Source organism: Zonotrichia leucophrys, chromosome 5, assembly GCF_028769735.1.
Source record: "Zonotrichia leucophrys gambelii isolate GWCS_2022_RI chromosome 5, RI_Zleu_2.0, whole genome shotgun sequence".
Taxonomy (NCBI): Eukaryota; Metazoa; Chordata; class Aves; order Passeriformes; family Passerellidae; genus Zonotrichia; species Zonotrichia leucophrys.
Window position 1 is genome coordinate 1,276,107 of NC_088175.1, and position 22,623 is coordinate 1,298,729.

Genomic DNA, 22,623 nt, shown 5'->3' on the forward strand with positions numbered 1-22,623 from the left:
GAACTTGCAAGACCCGTCTTATTTTTCTTGTTTATATATTTTATTTCAAAATCTGCAAGGAACCATTTTCCTAATGATGCTCTGCAGGGCATGTTCCAGATGCTGCCAAAGGGTCAAAGTTAAAATAGTTAGCTTTTGGAGCCTTTCAGAAAAATGAGATTTTTTTACTAAAAATCCTGATTATGATGGAAAGATCACCATCTTCCTCACCCTTGGGAATTTTCTTTAGGATTCTTTTTTTTGAAGAAGTTGAAGTGAAACACTGAACATATTGAAGAGATACTGAAAAAATATTTACAAATGATGGGTTTTTCCCTCCTGAGGCAGTCACAAGGAAACATCTTCTAGGGCCAGGTGCTTTAGCCCCTATGTCCAGCCAGGACTTGAGCACCACCTGGGCTGCAGGTCTAAGTTTTGTAAAGACTGAACATCCCAACCAGGCGCAAAAGGCACAGCAGTGCATCAGTCACATCCTCTGAAGCTGCTGCATCAGGAGACAAGGGCTGGATGCCTCAACCTGAGGGCAGCTCTGAAACCATTGATCCTGAGCCCTCTACAAGCCTCATGTGAATGTGGCATTGCCAGGATTAGCAGCCACCACTCAGACCCTGGGGTGTTCTTTATCAGACACCTTTACCTCTCTCTGAACCACTCCTCTTTTGCACCAAAATCAATACCTAGACCTTGGCCTGGGGATGTGCATGACTTAGAGGAATGGGCTTGCTGCATGTCTGCAGTTTGAACCTGTTTTTGTGTGAATGACCAAGGGTCTCTGGCACAGACAAATATATTCAAATCATAAAACATCCTCCAGGATCTAGGCACACAGTTTGTGATAATTGGAAGTGTAGCTGTGGGCCAGCCTCATCCCCAGTGGGCACAGCTGTGAGCAGCAGGTGAGCAGCACTGACAGCAATGAGCCATGGAGTGCCCGGGGCACTGACCAACCACCAAAGGGAACAGAGGGCACACAGGTGCAGGGCATCAACAGGAGGGGATAAAAGGTTGGGCTAAAGAACAAGAAGAGCCGATGCTTGCAGACTTCTGAAGTGATGTTACGTTGCTCTATATGGCTTGAAGCTTTCGGAAATTGTTTGGTGATACTTTGTGTATTGTGGCCATCTCACCTGTGACAGCTGGACACCTTGGTAGGAGCTGCCACCGCTGAGCATTCACCACACAGGTAAGATGTGTTGAGGCTTCCTTGGCCCATTTGTGTGGAGACCTGCCTTAGTGTGGAAACCAAAGGCATTGGAGCAGCTTCCCACCTCCCAGAACAGAGGCACTGGGTTGTCCAACACAGGCAAACTCTTTCTTGCTATGGATCTTTTCAAGGTTGTGTGGCTCATCCTCCCACAAAGCAAATTCAGCTGCAGACTTAAGGTGAGGTCCTCTATGGCAATTCCTCTGCTGCTTAAGGAACTGATGAAAATACCATGGCCATACCATTGTGGGCTTGCTCTGCACTCAGCTGTATTTTCTTTTTAGCTCTTTACAGCCACTTTGAATTGAAGTTGCTGTTGGGCTGCCCTACCCTGGCACTGCTAGCCCTGGCACAGGACCCAGGGAACCCAACTGGGAGCTGTAACTCATCATTACATCCCACCCTGGGTGCATTTCAGGGCTTAATTAATCCAGGCCCCAAGATAAGCAGTGCTGATGGCCAAACCAGGTAATGCTTTGAGTGCTGAGCAGAGCCCTGCAGCCTTCCAGCTCTCCTAATCCAGTGAGGGGCTCTGCTCTGCCTTGCTGCCCACAGGCTGATGTGCCACTGATGGGAAATTGTCCCCAGTTAGGCTGAGTGGTGCCAAATTGCAGCTCTTACTGGTTGAAGGAGTCTTTTTTTGGGACATAAGCTGCTCAGTGGAAATCAATGCCAATTTGCTGCAAGGAGGTTTGTGTGAAACATCTGCTGCCAGGAGAGAGGAAGGATGGCTGGAGAGGAAAAGGTCTTTCTCCCTGTAAGGGGCCAGAATCCCCTGTTCTTAGTGGGGGAGCTGTAATTTCCCTCCTGTGTTTGAGGCTCAGGGCCATGCAGACATTTCAGGTGCGCTGAAACCATCCCATTACAGAGTTCCCTGGGTTCTGTGCCAGCTGCTCCATAGATCTGGACTGGCAGTGCCAGGGTAGGGCAGCGCAGCACAGTCTGGGCCCTTAACAGACCCACAGTCCTTGCTGGGGGGAGCCACAGGAGTTTTGGGATCATAAATCCCACACCCAGAAAGCATTCCAAAAGGCTGGATGCACCATGCCCCAGGCAGACAGGGTCTCTCCCAGAGCTCTCTAGTGAAGGCAAGGGTGGCATTTCAATGTGGATTATCCAGGGAAACATTGGGATTTTGTAGGTAGATGGAATTGCAGGGTGGAACTCTGTGAATGCTCCCAGTGTGACAGTGTCATAAGGTCCTGCACTGTGTTTGTAGCCATTAATTCAGGTCCTGCATGGCCAGGTGTAGAGTGTGATATCCCATAAAAATATCCCACCATGTGATATCCCACCTTTTGATAATGGAATCAGATTGCTGTTCCTGATGATCCCAATGAGATGGGTCACTGGCTTACAGCATTAGTGTAAATTGCTTTTTTTTCTGCAAAATTTTGGGTCTAAGGCTAATGGGCATCTCAGTATCCTTTAGGAGCACAGGTCTAGCTGCAGATAGCTGTGGTGAAGACAGGTGTGCTCTGGAGGGGAGACAGAAGTTGTGTTTGGCTGCTGCTCAGACAGATGCAGAATGCAGAGGTGTCCTAGGGTGATGTTATGACGCTTGTATCCCCATTCATGTGTTCTGTTTGTGGTGGATATTATGTTCTGTGCCTTCAAGACTGGCTCTGAAGAGTGAAAGTTTTGGTTTGGTTTTCTTATCAGCCTAGTGGGACACAGAGACAGGCCAGTATATGGTGCTGCTTTTGCTTTTTGCTTTGCTCTCTCACTCTTGCTTCTGCTTTGCTTCTGCTTGCTCTTGCTTCTGCTCGTTAGCTAGTTTAGCTAAACAGTCCAAATTTCTTCCTGGACTGTTTCTCCTTTACTTTTTCGGAACCAATTTGAGCCTGCTCCGGGCTGGGCCTGGCAAACCCCGAGAGTTTGCACCTTGTGGCCCAGCGGGGCCTACTCTGGGCAGCAGCTGCCCCAGCGCCAGAGGGACTGAGAACAGAGCGAGCACCCCCAGAGAGACTTTCTGAATTTGTCATCTTTTTCAGAGCAGTGACAGAGTGGTGTCACCCAGTATTGTTCATTCTGTGTGCTGGGGGATGCTGTGCCTGTTAAATAAACAGGTTCTTTCCACTTCTCTTTGAGGAATCCTTCCTGAACCGGTTGTGGGTAGGGGCCATGTGGGTTTGCTTTCTGGAGGGGCCCCCTTTGGAGATTCTCTACCAAATTTGCCCTAAACCAGGACAAGAAGTTTGGGAGCACCAGAATTAGTACAAAAAACCTGGTCTGGAAGTTCTCAATTCCCAGAAGACTTGCACTTGCTACCAATGAGTTCCTCTGCTCCTGGGATTATTTTAGCTGGCAGTTTGTGTTCTGGGAGATGGCTCTGAGTGAAGACATGACCACAAACTGGCTCAGAGGTGTCTGCTCTGATTCCACATGGGATAAAAAAAATCAGTGATGGAAGGGAGACTTGTATGAGGCTGGAAAAACCCACATGGCTCTTGCATTTGCAGTTCCCAGGGCTGGGATCACCTGGAAAGCGAGGGCAAGCTGCAGGTAGCGCAGAGCTGTAGTAAATCAAATGTTGGTACCCTGGGCACTGAGCCTGACCCCAGGACACCTTGTCCCTTCCTCCCAGGCAGGTCCCTGTTCCCCCAGCGGTGCAGGGCAGGTTTTGGGCCTGAAGATGGCACTGCTACATTGGAGGAGTGCTGGAAAATTGCTGTCATGGAGCTGCGTGGAAAGCAGGAGGGCTGAGCAGCTGGGGGAGCTCAAGTGAGGACGCAGTGGTGGGTTGGGGCTCAAAGGACCCTGTTGCCCACTGACAGGCCACCCCCAAACAAGGCTGTCTCTTTGCAGCATCATCCTGAGTTTTTCCTAAGCTTTTGGCCCCAGAGAGTGCCCAAATCTTGCTAGATTGGTGTAAACTCTCTCCTTTGCTCTCTTAAGCTGTGATTTGTGTGTTGTTTGCTGAGCTCTGCAGAGGTCTGGTGTGAGCAGGACAAAATGCAAGGAGCTGCTGTAATTTACAAGGGACAAATCCCTTCTTGCTCTGGTGGTTGGGAGAAGATGGAATGGACTGTGCACCCAGGCTCTGCCTAGGTGTTCACATCAAGTACAACAGCAGTGGCCAGAGCCAAAAGGTGTGAATGAAGTTGTCTTTTTTGGGCTCTTTCACTCCCTTCACTTCTTGAAGGACCTGAAGAAGGAGCAAACGAGCCCTAATTTGTGCAGGTAAGAGTTAGACCCTGCAGGAAGCGAATAATGACATTCCCTGACCCCTGAATGACCAAGGTACCCCAGATCTGTTGTCTGATCATCAATTTTGGCTCTGTTTCATTGCAAAGGTGATGGGAGACCCTCTGCAATTAGGGTGGTGTCACAGACATCTTTTATGAAAAATCTTTTCTTTAGGATTTTTCTTCCTGAGAAGCCTCAAGAACAAAATGTAAACAATTTTTATCTGCTGCTGTAGAATGCAACAAGTAGATCTGTAATTAGCCTCATGCAATTGCTTCTAATTAATGGCCAATCACAGTGAGCTGGCTTTTGTTATCACTCTTTCTTTTTCTATTCTGAGCTAGCCTTCTGATGAAATCCTTTCTTCTATTCTTTTAGTACAGTTTTAATACAATATATATCATAAAATAATAAATCAAACCTTCTAAAGCGTAGAGTCAAATCTTCATCTCTTCCCTCATCCTAAAACCCCTGTGAACAGAGTCACAGGGTAGATTGGCAGTGATGTCTTGAGCTGGGTCTGGATTTGCTGCTCTCTGTCCATTGGCACCCCCAAAGGCCACTAAAAGAGAGAAGAATTCTTTCTTCATTACACACAAAATGCATATCTGCGTGTCTTTCTCTTCACCACTGGAGGGCTGCATCTACCTGCAGGCTCTATTTAGGTTACTCTAAACCCAGAGCACCTGTCACTTCAGGAGATGTGTTGTGCCAGAGTAATTGGGGAAGGCTGAAAAGCAGAATCTGTTTTCTTTTGGGAGAAATCTGCTGCAAACTTCACTGGTTTGCAGTGAAAGTGCTTTTTCCCCTGTTGGAAGCTTTGTGGTTAGTTCTGATAAAGGCAGGGAGGGAAAGGGTGTCTTTTTTTTTCAGGATAGCAGGGCTGTGAAAATAAAGCTTTAGTTTGTTTTGTGCTGAAAAACATAAATTAAATACTAGTGCCATTGGAGATGAAGAGGTCCTTGATCTCCTGAATTTACTCCCAGCCATCTATTTCTGAGCTGGACAGTGGTTCCCTGAGGCTCAGCCCCTCTGGTCTCCAAACCCAAGCCCTTCTCAGTCCCCTTGGGATAAGCTTTCTGCAGAGCCTGGCAATGGGCTGGGCTCCCTTTTCCTGCTTCACTCCCAGGACTGAAAGGTGCAGTTGGGCAGCAGGAGCTTCACAAGTGAAATATTTTATCTGCAGGTGTGTTACAGTGTGCTGAAGAGTTGTGCCTCTCCAGGGCTCTCTGCTCAGACTGTTGTGGGGTTTTTTTCAGCTTCACACAGATTTTGCAGATTGCTATTCTAGCTTTAAGCTCCTATAGCTTGGAGACACAGGAGCAGCAAGACAGGCACTGCCTTAAGCCATGCCTGTCCCCTTTCTAACTCTGCAGGGTGGTGAAGTTTGATGATTGACTCTCAGGCAGGGCTTCCTTGGAGATGGGAAACCCTTGGGATGACTGCCCTGGTGAAGATTCACTCTTGGCACAGTGACTTTGTTGTTTGTCCAGTTGGACCCATCACCTTTTTCTCGTGCCACCTTGGGCTCTCACTTCCAATGGCTGCTGGAGGAATTCAGCTAAAAGCAGTAAAGTTCCTGCTGTGGATTGAATAAAGCTCTGCTTAGACTACAGAGGGCAGCAAATCGTTCAGAATACAAAAGGCTTCACCCCAGGGTTATTTTAGCAGCTCTGCTGGAGAAGTTCCCTGCGGCCAAGAGGAGGAATGGGGCTCCAGTGCAGGGACTAAGTGACAGCAGGGTCCCTTCCTCACCGAGGGTGGCTACTGTACCTGTGGCTGTTCTCCACGAACTCCTGAGGAACTGTTTGCCTGTAGAAGCTACCTGGGGTGGAAAATTGTGCTTTGTGTTTTCCAGACTATGGTGTGATATTTATTTTTCCCCCCATGTAGCTATGTGCTCTCCTTTGAAAAGACAGAGGAGCAAGCAAGGAAGGGCTGCCAGGTTAAAACCACAGGAAAATTCTCCATGGATAAAGTTTTCTGCATTGATTGCAGGTGTTGCATGTGCACACAAATCCCTCTACACCTTGGTGTTTGTGTGCTTCTTGCGAGGAGTGGGGCAGGGAAGTGTGTAACTGCTTCAGTTAAAGCTTTTGGGGATTTCTTAAAGAAATCTTTCATGGAACTTCAAATTCTGAAAAGGCCTTTCTAGATGTGAACTCACCTTTCTGTGTCTCTCTCCCTCCCCTCCCAGATGACCGGGTTCCCTTTAAACTCCTTTGAAAATAAAAGCTTTGATAAATAAATCAAACAGCACCGTGCCTCAGAATCACTGATGGGATCTGGCACTGCTTGGCCACCCAAGTGCTCCCTTTGAAACCCTTGCAGAAAGGGGTACAGCCGTATCAGATATCTTGTGATATCATAAGAGATCTTGTGTCCTCCTGTCATTCATATTTTCAGAGTTGTTTGCCCAGGTTGTCCAGTGAAGCTGTGGCTGTCCCATCCCTGGAAGTGTTCCAGACCAGCTTGGATGGGGCTCTGAGCAGCCTGAAACAGTGGAAGGTGTCCCTGTTGTTGGCAGGGGGGTTGGAGCTAGGTAGTCTTTAAATTCCTTACAGCTGAAACATTTCTGTGATTCTTTGAGACATCTCATTTCTCTGGGAACCCATGGCACAATTTTCTTTTTGGAAGAAAAATACAGGAGGAAGGTGCTAGGAGAAACAGCCATGCAGCTCTCTTGGTTCCTGCTGAACCCCTTCAGGGTCACACAGAGCTTTCACAGGCTGTGAGTGGTGGTGTCCACACCTCTCTGTCCTGAGTGATGCTGGTGTGAGCAATGCCAGCAGTGCTCACTGCTGAGCAGCAGAAATGAGTGCTGAAGGCTCTGGAGCATGAGCCCCATGAGGAGCAGCTGAGGGAACAGGGGTGGGCACACCCTGGGTAAAGGAGGCTGAGAAGGGACCTCATTGTCACAGACATCTTTTATGAAAAATCCTTTCCTTAGGATTTTTCCTCCTGAGAAGCTGAAAGGCCTCAGGAACAAAATGTAACCAATGATTATCTGCTGCTGTGGAATGCAACAGGTGCATCTGTGATGGTCTCATGTGGTTGTTTCTAATTAATGGCCAGTCACAGTCAGCTGGCTTGGAATCTCTGTCCGAGCCACAAGCCTTTGTTATCATTCTTTCTTTTTCTATTCTTAGCCAGCCTTCTGGTGAAATCCCTTCTTCTAGTCTTCTATATAGTTTTAATATAATATATATCATAAAATAATAAATCAAGCCTTCTGAAACACGGAGTCAAATCCTCATCTCTTCCCTTATCCTAAGACCCCTAGACCCCTGTGATCACCATCACACCTCATCACTCCCAACAACTCCCTGAAATGAGGTTGTAGCCAGGGTGGGGGTTGGTTTCTACTCCCAGGTAACAATCAACAGGAGGAGGAAACAGCCTCAAGCTGTGCCAGGGCAGATTTAGAGTGCATATTAGGAAAGCTTTTCACTGAAAGGGTAGGCAGGCATTGGAACAGGCTGTTCAAGGAATCAGCATCCCTGGAAGGGCTCAAAAAATGTGTGGGTGTGGTGTTTAGGGTCAAGGTGTAGTGGTGAACATGTCAGTCAATGATCTAAGAGGTTTTTTCCAAGCTATGATTCAATGAATGAAACGAATGGAGTGAATTACAAGCCTGTCTACTGTGCATGTATTTATTTAACACTCTCTTGCCCTTCCTGACTATTGTGGGAACAGGACAGAATTGCAGCAGGCTGTAAATGTATGTGTGTATATATATATATATATATATATATTTTTTTTTTTTTCTGCAGAAGACAGCTTCTTTTCCAGTTCAAACATACACCAAAAGGGAAGACAGCAGGCAAGAACCAGCTGGGATAAGGCATTGACACAGTGAAAAGGCATTGGACTGGCTGTTCTGGGTGGTCCCCTCATTTCAAGGACAGCTTTGATGGAGGCACAAATGCTGCTTAAGTCCAGGTAAATGTGGACCTAAATAGCACTGCATTGTCATTGTTAGCAAGGATTATTGAGTGTGTATTTATATATATGTAGTACATATATATATGTATTTAGTGTGTATATAAAAATATATATATATATATATATATGTACACCATATATATATATTTAATTGAGCTATTTTGAGGGCTTAGATCAGCTCAGACAGAGCTGGTAGGTGAAATTTTGGTAAATTCTAGCTGGCTTTCCCTTTTGAGCTCCTTAAGGGGTGCCTGGAGGAGGGACTGTCCTTTCCAAGTGGACTGTCCCAGTGGTCACAACCACTTTAAAAAGTTACTTTTTTTTATTTTAAATTCCTTTTTAAAGTGTCTTGTTTCTAATTGGAACTGGTCTGGACTCAGCTTCTAGCCAGGAGCACTTTGTTAAGCAGCTCTCTTAGATTAAAAATCCCTTTAAAGAGCCTGTTATCTTTTCCATGCGAAGACAGTGTAATCAGGTTGCCTCCTACTCTCTCCCTTCTGAGACTAAACAGATTGATCTCCCTGTCTGTGGCTAAAAGGCCTTTTCTAAACCTTCCATCAGAGCTTCACTTGGGTATCTGGGCCTGAAATGGGGTCTGCAATCACTAAGTGAGGCCTGGGCTAAAGTGGTTTTTCAAAGTATAACATGAAGCATTAGGGATTTCTTGGCCTGTATGGAGTATAGTCTTTTTTTATCTGCTTTCTTGACTCTTGCCTTTTTATGTTTGTTTCAGTGGTTTGGAGTCTATGATGCAAAATTGATTCTGGATATATCGCCCTACAGTGCCAGGAGACAAGTTGTTGGCTTGGGGTGCAGATCCCTTTGTCAAACCCAGAATATTTCATGTTCTTGCTAATTCCAGGTAATTTTGGAGAGAGAAGGTAAAAGGACACATCTGGAAGAGGTCAGGGAGCCAGAGAGTGTAGCTTTGAGCTCAGGAGAGCCTCATGTTCCTTCTGGCTGCTGCAAGTGCCAGAGTGATTGCTACAGGAGGTATTAAGGTTATATTGGTCCAATATTGGAATTCATAACAGCTCCTCATTGCCTTACATGATGTTTTCCTAGCACAGAATTTCTGACATGAAATTCTTCACAGACAAGAGATCTATTTTTCCTTCTACTACAAAGGTATTAAAAAAACACCTGCATGTTGGAAAGAAAAAAATGGAAAAATATAAAAGGATGGACAACACAGGAAGGAAAAGAGGCAGGTGACATAGTTTGCTGTCCCCTTGAGTGTTGCTCAAGCTGTTGTCTGTAATCCTACCCTCAGTGTTGGGGTAGTGTTGGAGCTCAGGGGATCATGCAAGTCCCAAAAACCTCATCCTCACAGTGAGTGCAGAGCTCTCTGAGGCCACCCAAGTGTCACAGATCAATGTTAATCAGGGAAGTCTCAAACCTGGAAAATCATGCTCTGTCCCTGTAATATGAACTTCAGGAATTCCTGAGTGCTTCTGTAGCTGGAAGCTACATGCCAGGAGCTGCTACTGCAGACCAAGACTAATAGAAATTCCTGTTAAATCAACATTAGATTGTCTCTTCATCAGTCATAGCACTATAAATATCAATGTCTTCACACTGATACTTAAAGTTCTTCCTGATTCCTGCTCCTGCAGGAGCTGGTTGTGCTCCCCCTGCAATGCCCTTCATTGCACTAACGCTGTCCAGAACATGCCTGCATGGAAAATCTGGTGTGTGTAAAGCTCAGATGACTTCAAGTGGCTGTCAAGGCATGATGAATCCTTTTTGTGAAGCAAAGTTCCACTGATGCAGTGCAGACTTACAGTGCAAGGGGTGGGATGGGGTCTGGGATGTGTGGTGGGAATGCAGGAACAAGGGGAAAGTCAGAAACCATTTTAGTGGTCACTTGTCACTTGGATGAGTTTGTGCAGGTGGGTTTGTTGCTGGTGATGCCTCAGGTTTTAGCTTTTCTATTTTTCAGATTCTGTGCTGCTTTAGTGTGTAGTTCTGAGCTTCATATGAGGGGATGGTGAGCTCTCTGCACAGAGTAGGGAGACAAAACAATTCCTTCTCTAGCTGGGGATCCAGGACAAATGATCCAAATCTCAGGCCCAAGAGCTCAAACAACGTGGGCTGAAGAGAGAAAAACAAGAAGGATGGGACTTCATAAGCTAAAACTATAACTGGACAATTAACTCCAACATGCAAATGGACCAGAACTTACAGAAGTGAGAGACCTTGTGTTTGGTTGTCCATTTTGTGACCATTTTTGTCCATCTTGGGTGCAGTTCTGGCTGGGCTCTTGTGCTGCCCAAGGTAGATCCACTGAGCCCTAATGTGGTATTTGCTGGGTCCCCAGGATGAAGGAGGAATTGAGAATCTGACTCCGTGTTTTTAGAAGGCTAATTTATTATTGCATGATATTATATTTTATTAAAGAATGCTATACTAAAACTATACTAAATAATGGAGAAAAGATACATCAGAAGGCTAAAAGATAATAATGAAAAACTTGTGACTGACTCCTCAGAGTCCAACACAGCTGATGGTGATTGGTCATTAAGTAAAAACAATTCACATGAAACCAAACAACCACCTGTTGGATAATCAGTCTCCAACCACATTCCAAAGCAGCAAAAAACAGGAGAATCAATCAGATAATTATTATTTTCATTTTTCTCTGAGGCTTATCAGCTTCCCAGGAGAAGGAATCCTGGCGAAGGGATTTTTCAGAAAATATGACAGTGACAGCCTAATAAATCCCTACTTTTTTCTTAAACTCCCTACTATTCTAATAAATCCCTGCTTCATTCTTTAACTCTGTCTAGCCTCTGTTCTAGGTCAGCCTTCACAAGGCACCACTGGCTGATTCACTCCTGGGGATGAAGGAGAAATGCAGGGAGGAAGAAAAAGCTCTGTCCAAAATCAGAATTATGGTGGCACATAGCACAGATGTGGTGTGTTCTAGTTATGCTCTAGACATTATGTAAGGATGCAAGGAAGGATATAATGTTCCCTCTAAGAAGCAGTAGGGTTTTTTCATTCCAGATGGTTACTGGTTTATGCTCCTGTTTATCTTTTATCAAATATAGTAACAATAAAGCTCCAAGATTTTTAATAACTATAGCAAAAACATAACAAGCAAAGCTTTTTCCTTTTTTCCTGGTAACTCCCCTGCCTTCCACTAGGATAAAAAATCAAGATAAACTCTCCAAACTTGTGTGGGAGAGAAAAGCCATCAAACAATCTGTGGCTGCCAACTTATTTTTTCAAGTCCAAATTAAGGCAAGGTCAAGGACTGAAAACAAACCCCAGATATATAAAGACTATATGTGATGGTCCTGGCCACTGTGATTGCTTTTCTGAGGGTAAAAGAAGCGTGTGTGGTTGTGTATTTGTTAGTAGAAACTTGATAAAATGGAGATATTTCCTTCTGGATACTATGGAAATAATAGAAATTATGAGATGAAAGTGAACAGTTCAGAAATAAATGTATAAATACCACTAAAAAGTCTCTCTTGGTGAGTTGTAATAATTAGCAGGCTTTCATTTCCTAGCAATGAGAACACCTTCCATCTTTCTGGTGAGCAGCTGAAGCCAAACATCCATAACAAGTGAATGTGTTGGCTGTGGCATGTCATGGTTACCACATGGCCAGGGATGTTTAGCAAAACACAATGTCCCATAACCACTCATTAAATATTGTTTTTCTTTCTATTTCATATACTCTCATAATTTGTCAGCTCAAGGTGGTTTTTTTCCTTTAATTCTGTATTCTTGCTCTCTCTGAAAATCTTGTAGGTACCTGTTCAATTTGAGCTTGTAATAAAAGAAATGCCATGAAATCTTCCTGCAACAACAGAAGGATGTCCTGATGACCCTGTTGTTCCTATCCCAGCTGAGATAAATTTCCAGGTTTGTGTAATCCTGATGATGCCAAATGTCCCCTGTACTTTCTGCTCTGATTTCACACAGAAATTACTGTGACAATGCTGTAGAGCTGCTAAATGGGACTGCCCAGGAGATAACAGTATCCAGAATATGAAGTAAAAACTACTAATTTAAAAACTGAAACCTTTATTCTCTTTGGAGCGGACAGGAGAAAATATAGATGGACTATATTTGGGAAAGGTTGGCTCCTCAGATTTTCTCCTTCTATTTGTGAGATTAATTTTTTCTCTGAGGTGACTGGTGTGTGACAGTGAACAGGGTAGCCCTTGTCTTAAAATATAATATTTTAAGTTTGAGATTTCTTTTTAAATTGACTTAATATTTTTCTATTTTTGAAGCACTTTAGAGCTTTACTCTTCTGTTTCTCAGCGCTGCTGTCTCAGATAATTAATTCCACAGATAACTTCATCTTGTGGCCAAGGGAACTTTTTGGGGAAAAAAATTGAAACAAACCAGAGAACCAGGTGGTGGAAATATACATGGTCTGTTCATTATACTTTTGGTGAAGGAATGAAGTACGTAGAAGTGCTCCTTGCTTTGTGTGTCTGGTGCTGTGTTATACACAGGAGCCCCAGAAATGCAATTTTTCATTTGCTTGAAGTTGCTGCATGGTCCAGTTTTAATCCTCCTGGTCCTGCAGCCTGTAATGAATTCCAGTTGGGTCCAGTTCCACAGCTGGACAACCTCCTGGTGCCCCAGTAAGGTGGTTGTGCCAATGACCTGGCTGCATGCCCTGTGCTTGGGTAGGAGAGCTCACCCCTGTGGGGTAAATTGAGGGCTGTTGATGATGTTTGATTTGTGGAATAAAGAGATTACACGGCAGTCTGTGCTCAAATTAGAGTGTCAGAAGTGAAAATTGGTACTTCTGCTCTTCACTCCTCCTTTTCCTCCCTCTGCCTCCCCAGGCAGGGATGTGCAGGTGGGTTTGTGACTGCAAGCTGGGCTCTGGTTTGTGGGCTCTGTGGTTAGGCTGCTGTGTTGTCCCATGTTGGAATTTCAGGCTCTTTCTTGCTCCCAGGTCAGGGTGAATAACACTCAGGAAATGTTGTTTTTGAAGTCTCACTCTGAAGTTTAATATCCTTATCTATTACAAACTCATGAGATGTGAGCTCTCCTTAACAAGTCAAGAAAGTGCCCTGAAATGGTGTCTGTTCAAGGCTATTTAAGTCCCAATTATCCAATAAACAGTTGACATCTATATTATTTATGCTTCTAACCCAATTATGATCACCCAAAACCTGAAATGTAGACATCTTTCATCCAATTAGAGAAAACCATCCAAATTTGTGAAGAAGATGCAAAAAAGACATTTAACCCATGCCCCAAATTCTCCATCTTTGCTCCCGTATATCATCATATAAAATCCCAAATCTAAGTGTTTTCACCTGTGAGATCACACACTTCTAACCAACTACACACCCATAATCTCAGTGATATTAATCAATTTTGGAACTGCCCCAGGTCAAATGTAATGTTTTCCTGCTGCTCTGTGCCTTTCAGCACAGAAAGTTTAAAATTCTCATCATCCAGGGTTCCAACAGTCTCATATCCCTCTGCTGGGCTCTTTTCCCTCCTTTGCAGCAGTGACTGAGCCATTCCCTGGCCAGGGGCAGGATGTGGACTGTGGATTGTGCAAGGGATGTTTCAGGGACTGACAGCATAGCGAGCCATCAATCTGAGACAACAACCCAGAGGCGTGCATGAGAATGCGATGCTTTCTGCCACGGGAGAGAAACGACTGGCACAAAATGACTGTGGAACAGCATTAAACTCGAGTAAAGAGCTGAATTAATCACAGGCTCCATCAGAGCCCTGGGGAGGGTGGCACAGAAGGAAAATGAGCCACTGCTGAGAGCTGAGCCAGCAGCCAGCTGATGAGGTGCTCCTCTCTCCTCCAAGGGATTCAGCAAAAGGATTTTTCTCCTCCTTGGAAGTGAGGTGGCCTTTCAAATGTGGGGAGGAAGATGACAGTAAACATATGTTCTGTTTCCTGTTAGCTGCTGTCAGGGATTTTTCTCCTCCTGTGTTTGACTGATTCTTGATTTGTTTCCACGCTTCTTTTGCTGTACCCAAAAGCAGGAACAAAAGGGCAGAGGAGCAGCAGAAATGTGAAGACCCAGAACAGCATTCACCACCCACAGGCATCACTGTTGGGTATTTTTTGTAATATTTTTATGTCAGGGAGGGCTGCATGTGATGAGAGGATTTATGGCTCTAATTCCTTGTTCCTGCGTAGTCACCACATCCTTTGGTCTCCTGCTTCTCTGAAACATCTCACAAGATTATTTCAGCCATCAGCTGCAACTTTTCAGTTTGTGTCTGAAGTATTTTTGCCCATGCTCCCTGATAACTCCCACAGGATTTATTTGTTAAATGAGGAATTTCTGGACCAGACACCATGTTGCTTTCAGAACTTTGGGGCAACACAACCTCCTGGATTCCTTTCTTTTTGTGGCTACACCTGGCCCACACAGGAGGTAGGTAGTGGTTTAGCTAATTCCTGGGCAATCAGAGAGGTGATTAAACCCCTGATCTTGAAGGGCAAACAAGGTGCAGTGCAGCCCACAGATGGGCTGATGGTCCACTACTGGCCTGTGATAAAGTGGTACCAAGCACAGGGAAATCTTGGAAGTTGGTAAAGCCATGAGAGTCATGGATTCCTCATGGCCAGAACGGAACTTGGGGATCCTGTTTTAAATAATTCCTCTGGGAGACACAAGGGGAGATAAAATAGAGACCTTGCTTTATAATTCTCTCTCTACAAGTTTCTCTCAGTCTGTGAGGCTTAGAGGTAGGAGTAATCTCAGTGGGATGTGAAAGCACTTGTGCAGGACAGTAGACCCTCTGAAATGTAGCTCTGGGCTCTAGAGTTCTGCAGATGGGGTTATAATCAGCCTTTTATCTCTGTGCTGGGCCATTTAACACATTTACACTCTGCCACATTTACACTCAGCTCCACCATCTCATGCTTTGGCCAGAATATTTTCCTTGGTGGATGCCAAGGCTGTGCCCATCCCGAAATACACCAGTTCACTGGGTCACATTGCTCGTGTTTTCAGTTTTGTCCTGGCCCAGGCAGTGCTGGATCAATGCTGATGCTGCTTCACCCTTCTCTTGGGTGTCTGTCTCGTTCAAACCCCTCCTGCAGCTCCTGTTTGAATCAAACAAGAAGTGTCACATCTGGGAGCAGCTGCAGACCCCAGGTCCTCTTTGGCAGAAATGTCACCTACTTTCTATCATCATCTTCTTGGAAAACCATCCAGTTTGCCTCCTTGCCTAATGCTTTTTAACATTTTTGGGCTGCTTTTCCCACTCCTCATGTGCTCCTCAGTGGTGTCTGTGCCCCAGAGCTCCAGGGCTGCCATGTATAGAAATATTGGTGAGCTGGAGCAAGGCTGAACATGAGAGCAGTCAGATTTATTTATTTTCTCTGACTGTAACTTTTGCCTTCTGGGCAAGCACTGGGGACCTGCCATGTAAGCAGTTACCAGTTGAGCTCAAAAGCCAAAGTTCTGCAGTTGGAGTTATAAACAGCCTCTTATCCCTGTGCTGGACACAGACAGTGACCTATTTAACACATTTACCACCATATCTTAAAATAGTTTTTAAAATTAGAAGTGCATGACAAAAAAGCTGTGCAGAAGCACTTCAAACAAATTTTTGTTCTACAGCTTTTGCTAAAATCAGTCTATCCCCCCACTCCCCACCACCTCCCCAAAAAAAGTTGTCTTTGCTTGTCACTTGCCTGCATGGTTAGTGCCAGATGGAGCTTAATAGCAGGTACATAATATCCTGCTGTTTAAGAGTTCAAACTTTTTTTGAAAACAAAAAATTTCTTTCCTTCCTTTTCTCACTTTTTAGGAGGGTCATATCTATGAATAGGCAAAAGCTTGGATTGTGCTATGTTCTGCTAATCTGTGGTGTTTAAAAATGGCCTTGCCCTTTTGCAAGATGCTGTGTTTTTTAGCTTGAGTTTAATTTTTCTTTGAGATAACAGAAGTGAAAGTCACAAGTATCCCTGAGAGTTTCAGCTACTTTCTTGCTATTGTGGCTAAGTCAGCAAAGTTTTAAGTGTAGAGGATGTCCAAAAATCATCCTTATACTGAAGGACAACCACCCCAATCACCCTGCTCTGCAGGAATGCAACTGCAAAGTACACTAAAAATTAATTTGAGAGAAAAAAAAGAATAATAAATATCCTGTCATAAATTCTTTAATTCTAAGCATCATTTCATCATAGGTAATGATGAAATTTAATGCTAAATTCTTTAATTCTAAGCATCATTTTCATAGGTCTGTTCTGAACCAGACACCATGTTGCTTTCGGAAGGGTGAATTAAGGGCATGTTAATTCAGGATTTACAATGTGTCTGTGTTTGCTGAGAGGACTCTGACAAGGAGAGATGGGAACGATTTCAGGATACAAAGGAAGAATGTCCCAGCCTTCCATCCCTAAGGAAGTTGAAAATTATTCCAGGGCTGAGAACAGCTGTATGAGATCTTTGCATAATTTTTATTGATTAAAACTTCAGGAAAGCTTGTCTCTGCTACCTGCAGGACCACTTTGTGGAAAACCAGAGCATGACTCTTCCCTAAAGTGAGGATCTGCCCTTAGGTGTGATAGGAGTGCCCAAAAGCTCAAATTGTGTTTTGTGCTCAGGTTCCCCCTGCTGCCTCTCCAAAGCAGAATCATTTTGTTAATGACAGTGAGTCAACCATGGGCTTCACCTCTGTGCCTTTGCCTGTAAAGCTTCCTTTGCAGAGACACCAGTTTATTTCCCAGATGCAGTGATCAAAGGCATGAGACAAAGGCTCAGTGTTGCTGTGTGCTGCAGAGGAAGGCTGGGAGTAATTTGGGTCAACTAAAGTTAGAAACCATCCTCACCTCACGAGACAGATGTGAGCTTTGAAGTCGGGGAGATGAGAAGCAAGACAATCTAGGAAAGACACTTTTCCCCAGTTCAGTTTATAATTTGTGGACCTGAAGCCAGTGCACGGCTGGATGCTTGTGTCTTGAGTGAGGACAGTCTGCCCAGTCCTGTGACCTACCCTCAACAGAGGCTCAAAAATGCTGTGAGAAAATGCAAAGTACTTGAGTGTGAAATGCTGCAGCATATTTCTAGGAAAACATCCTTTCTCACCAAAGGGGTTTGTGGACAATTTAGGCTGAAGAGCAAAGGAAGAGCAAGGACACTCAGATCCTTGTATTTTCCTGCTGTATCTGATGTGAACTGTACAGCTCCAGCATCTTCTATTTAATAATTGCAGTATTTTGTCTTGTGCCTTCTGGGGCTGGTGGGAGGATGTAGACCCAATATCGGTGTCTTGTACAGCAAAAGAAATCCTGTCCATGGTCTAAGTGGTGTTCTACAGGAAGATCTTTATCTCTGCCATGCACCAGAGGTAGACAATGATTTATTTGGGGATAAGGACAGATCTGTCTCCTGGATGTTCTCCCCTTGCCTCCCTTAGCTCTGCAGACATGGATTCTGTGGTTAAAGAGTGCAAATGGAGACTTGGTAAAATCCAAGTCCTCCAGGACCTGGAAGGAGCAGCTTTGGTGAAGCCCCAGTTTTTTACCTATGTGTGCTCACACCCTCCTTCTTACTTCTTCTCTTTTCCTGCCTGGGAGAGGAAGCCAGCTCAGGCCCTTTGTTTTGATAGGCAACCCTGTTATTAGGGAAATCCCTCACACTTATTTCTGCCTTTCCAGACTTCTCCCAGCTGCAGACTCCCAAGGAATGAAGGGCTGCTCACAGGCTGTAATCTGTGCCAGCTGTGAGGCAGGCTCTGTTCTAGAGATGCTCTTTTACCTTTCCAATTGTCTTATGGCAACCTTCATTTACAAATTCCAGCCCAAGGGATTGCTGAAACAGGATCCTCCCTCTGTAAGGATTTTATAGTCTAGCTGGTGGACTGAAGCCAAGCACAGGCTGAAACAGAAACCACTGGGCCATGAACCCATTCTGTTACAAATGAGCAAATGCCTTGATCCTGCTCCTGATGTACTGACCCAATTAAGGCTATTCAGAAAGTTAAACTCCCTCAGAAATATTCTAATGACAGCTCTTCAACTGGTTTATACATGAGAAGATAGCTCATGCAGAGGAGTTTTGCTGCTCCAGGCCATCTCTCTGTGTCCTTTCTGTGCCTGTGTAACACTAGGTGCCATTGAGTGAGTTACCTTGGCCTTCAGAGGTAATTTTACCTCCTGTCCTGCCACACCATGCAGGCAGAAGGAAAATACTGAGGCAGATTGTAGATTGAGAGGTCCATCACTCCCATCCACACCAGGAACTGCCCACAGTGCTGTCCACTTGGAATGGCAGGGAAAGTGTCACCTTCCATGGAAGCCGAGAACGGGGTCTTTCAGTGTTGTAGGAGCTGAAATACCAAAAATCACAAATGTGGATCTTGAAGGAAAGAACTGTTGGTGTCTTTTAGCTCCCTTTCTGCTTTGCTGACATTCTGCAGTTCAAGGTTTTCAAATAAAAATCCCTTCCTTTTCCCCAGGTGTTCCAGGTTGCAATGCAAGATGTATTCTGTTACCATCTGTATGGTAGTTGTCTTTTGTCAAGTGGGCAGTTCTGCTTATCTCTCTCTCTGAGTGACCACAATTACTCTCCTCCCTCGGGAGGGAACATCTGCTGATAACAGCTATTGAATGTCACTGCATGGCTGATAAGAACTACAGCATCCCACTGGGAGATGTGAGCCCAGAGGGAGGAGCCAAGCATTCCTACCTGGATATAATCTGGAGATCCTGGAATAACTGCATGGCTTCTCCACTGGATTCCCCAGAGGAACAGCAGCTGCCTCTTCTTCCACTGGATCTTCAGAGGAAGAATACACCCTTCTCTACAGGATCCCTTCTCCAACAGAACCACCCCTGACACTGCAGGAGGGCTGAGCCACAATTCCAATGGGACTGCTGCCAACACCCTGACCCACAGGGTGTCAGGTTGAGTTCTGACTCTGTCAGTGTTGTTCTAGTGCACTGCATTGTTTATTTTATCCTTTTATTTTTCTTCCCTATTAAGGAACTGTTATTTTCTGCTCCCATATTTTTGCCTGAGAGCCCCTTAATTTAAAATTTATAGCAATTCAGAGGGCTGGGGAGGGTTTACATTCTCCATTTCAGGGGAGGCTCCTGCCTTCCTTAGCAGACTCCTGTCTTTCCAAACCAAGACACCCGGTCTGGCAGCAGGGACCAAGCCAACATCTTCACATTATTTTCTTGTTTTAATTTTTTTTTCCTCCTTGGAAACCACTAAGCTAGTTGGCTTTGAACATTCTCCAAAAGTGCTCCTTGAGGCAACAACATGAACCCTTCAGCACAAACATTTAGCGTTAAACTGAAAACCAGAAAGAGTTGGGCAAGCTTAATACCAAGCAATGTTGTAAATCAGGCCCATAATCTGAGCAGATCTAGCACATAATTAATCTCTGGGGAGTCTCCAGGTAGCAACTTGCAGGTCGTTAGTCAGTAAACTCCCACAGGTCTCCCTGGGTTTGGGATTAAGCTCTGTGTGTGAATAATCATCTAATTAATCACCTCATGCAGGGGTTTCAGAGACCTTCAATGTCTGCTCTTGGAAGAGGTGTAGGTTTAAGCACAGTTGTGCTGCAGTGTGCTAATAAGAGTTGAGAGAAATTCAGAGAGGAGGTAGTTTTCATCTCAGGTGCTGCAGGAGGGTTTGAAGTTCTCATTTATTACAGAGGCAAACACTTCTCAACCATGAAACGAACCCAGGTACATTTGCCCTGAGAGGATTCCTGAAAATGGTAAAACATTAGAAACTTTTTTTGAGGTGATCTTACATTAAACTTTATGACAAAGGCTGTCCTGCGCTGCCTGCTGTCTCACAGATACCTATAACAATTTCTGATTCAAATTATCTGCATTTGAGAACTTTTTTGCCAGAATTAATATTGCCTTGTCAGGACCAGGTACTGTGAGCTTGTGCTTCAGTCTCAATTTTGAGTGCCTTGATAAGGAGAAGCAGCCTGTGGGAGGAGGGTGGAAAGGCACAGGTGCACTTTTCCCCTAAAACCACCTAAAGCTGTGGCTCTTCCACTTGAGCTACAGCTCATCTTCTCAAGGGATGCTTCACCCTCACCCACCTGAGAGCTCCCGTGCTCACACCTTGGTGGGGACCTGGGCTCTGCAATGGCTGGGATCACTGCCACATGAAAAAAGTCAGTTTCTCCACCTTTGTAATGGAAAAGTCTCCATTAGCAATGTTCAGTTGGAGCATAGATTACCCTCTGGGTGTGCTGTATTTTACAGGGCACTCAGGGAAACACATGTTTTGTTGGTAAACATTAAAGAGTGAGCTGGAGTTAAAGCTCCAAATTCAAGTTCAATTTTTTGACTGCTGTCACAAGAAACACAAAAAATATTGGGATACAATTCTTTAAATACAAGTTTTCCAGGCAAAGGGTCTAAATTCAACTATGAAACTTTGGGATTTTGAGACCTTTTGAAACCTTAGAATAAGATCTAGAATTGTTGTCTGGATGGAAACTCGGGCACAGTTTCTGCTCTTTCACTCTGCTGCAGCATTTTTAATGCCCTTTTCCTATGATTTAAGTAAGAAGAAAATTAGCATTGATATGTGCAATAGAAGCAAATGTGTGTTTTAAAGGTACCATTCTGCACAGCAAGGCCATGGATTTAATAGGCTTTTACTGTATTATGGGCAGCACAATGCTGTGGCATTGAACCACAACTATAGGGAACAATCCAATTATCATTCAATTGAACCAAAGCAATTAGTTGGCTTAGGCCAGGGGATAATGTAATCAGCTGAAAATGTTCAACAATCAGATTTGCAGAAAGCTGAAACTCACATTTTCTTTTTTTTTTCCTTTCTCAGTTCACTCAGAGATCTCCTCCTAACTATTGAACACAGGCAAAGAAACAACTCAAAATATGGTAGGAACTTCAAAAAGTCTGTGGCCAAGGTAATGAAAGCTTTTAAACAGACAGTTTATTTTTGTGGTGCACAAACTCATGGTTCTCTCTGTTCTTCATCCTCCTATAGCACTGCAAAAAATACATTCAAACTGGTCTTCAGACTTTGACGCTTATTTTCCCTATTTAAATCTTGTTATTGCTAGGTCTGAGGTATAAGGATTGAAGCTCTTGTTTAAGTGGATGAGTAAATTTGGGATACTTGGGACTGCCTGAACAAAAGATTGTTTAATCAAAGCTTTTCCTATAAAATGTATATATTTATGGTAAAGTCACTATCTGGAAAGGTTTCTCTCAAAACTTTTTTGTTTTGGATTTGGCACTGCATTTTGGTAAATATGTGGTCTGTGTTAAGGTAGAGATTAAAAGATTCAAGCTGCAGCATTATGTGAGTACCCTGTGTTCCTCTCTGTAGCTTAAGGATCTTTTGAAGGTGGAATTAACATAACCAAATCATTAAAGGCTCAAATACTTTCATCTCATGCTGAATGAGCAATTGGTACATTATGGGCCTGACTGCTGTTCCACAAGTGTTATACTCCCTTTGACTTCTTTTGGGATTGTTAATACTCAGACTAATGGTATATGGGATCCAAATGATCTAGTTTCTGGTTGAAAGGATTGGAAGAGTGTGCTTTATAACTGTACAGTGTTGCTTTTGCCAACAAAACCTGAATACAGAGCCACTCTTCCTATCTGAGGATAATCTGCTTACATATACTTTTTGTTCATCTGCCTTATTATCCTGCAGTATGGAAAGTGCTCCTGTGTTTTGTTATGCAGAAGAGTGGACATGGTGCTGGATAAGAACTGGCAAAACACAATTTGGATGGTGTGACTCTGGAGATCCTGGTTTAACACAAGTGGTCTTCAGGCACTGTCACTGTCATATTTTCTGGAAAGATCCCTTTGCCCAGGATTCTTCTCCTGGGAAGCTGAGAAGCCAGACAGAAAAAGGAAAACAATATTATCTCATTGCTTCTCCTGTGTTGTGTTCACATATGGAATGTGTTTGGAGATTGTTCATCCAACTGGTGATTATTTCATTGGTTTCATGTGAATTGTTTTGGCTTATTGGGCAATCATGGCCAAGTTTTGTCAGGGCTCTGCAATGAGTCACGGGTTTTCATTATTATCTTCTTAGCCTTCTGTAAGTATCCTTTCTGTATTCTTTAGTTTAGTTTAGTATAGTATTCTTTAATATAACATAGTATCATAAAATAATAAATTAGCCTTCTGAGAACATGGAGTCAGATTCATCATTCCTCCCTTTGTCTGGGAACCCCACAAACACAATAAGGCATGGTCTGCTGAAAATCTCTGGAGCTTGATTCCATTACACTGAGAAAAGCTGGAAGAGAACTTGATTTATCCAAAGGCTGAAGGTAATCTGGGT

At 44.1% G+C, this 22,623-nt stretch overlaps 1 long non-coding RNA gene across 2 annotated transcripts; it reads left to right on the forward strand.

Moving 5' to 3' along the window:
* Nucleotides 1-1,026: 1,026 nt before the first annotated feature.
* Nucleotides 1,027-15,287, forward strand: LOC135448418 (uncharacterized). 2 transcript variants are annotated; one of them, XR_010440437.1, is made up of 5 exons: nt 1,027-1,183; nt 8,167-8,335; nt 9,072-9,200; nt 12,101-12,214; nt 13,832-15,287. It is a non-coding gene; the product is annotated as an uncharacterized LOC135448418 (long non-coding RNA). The 2 variants fall into 2 exon arrangements; XR_010440438.1 differs by lacking the exon at nt 9,072-9,200.
* The last annotated feature ends 7,336 nt before the right edge of the window (nt 15,288-22,623 follow it).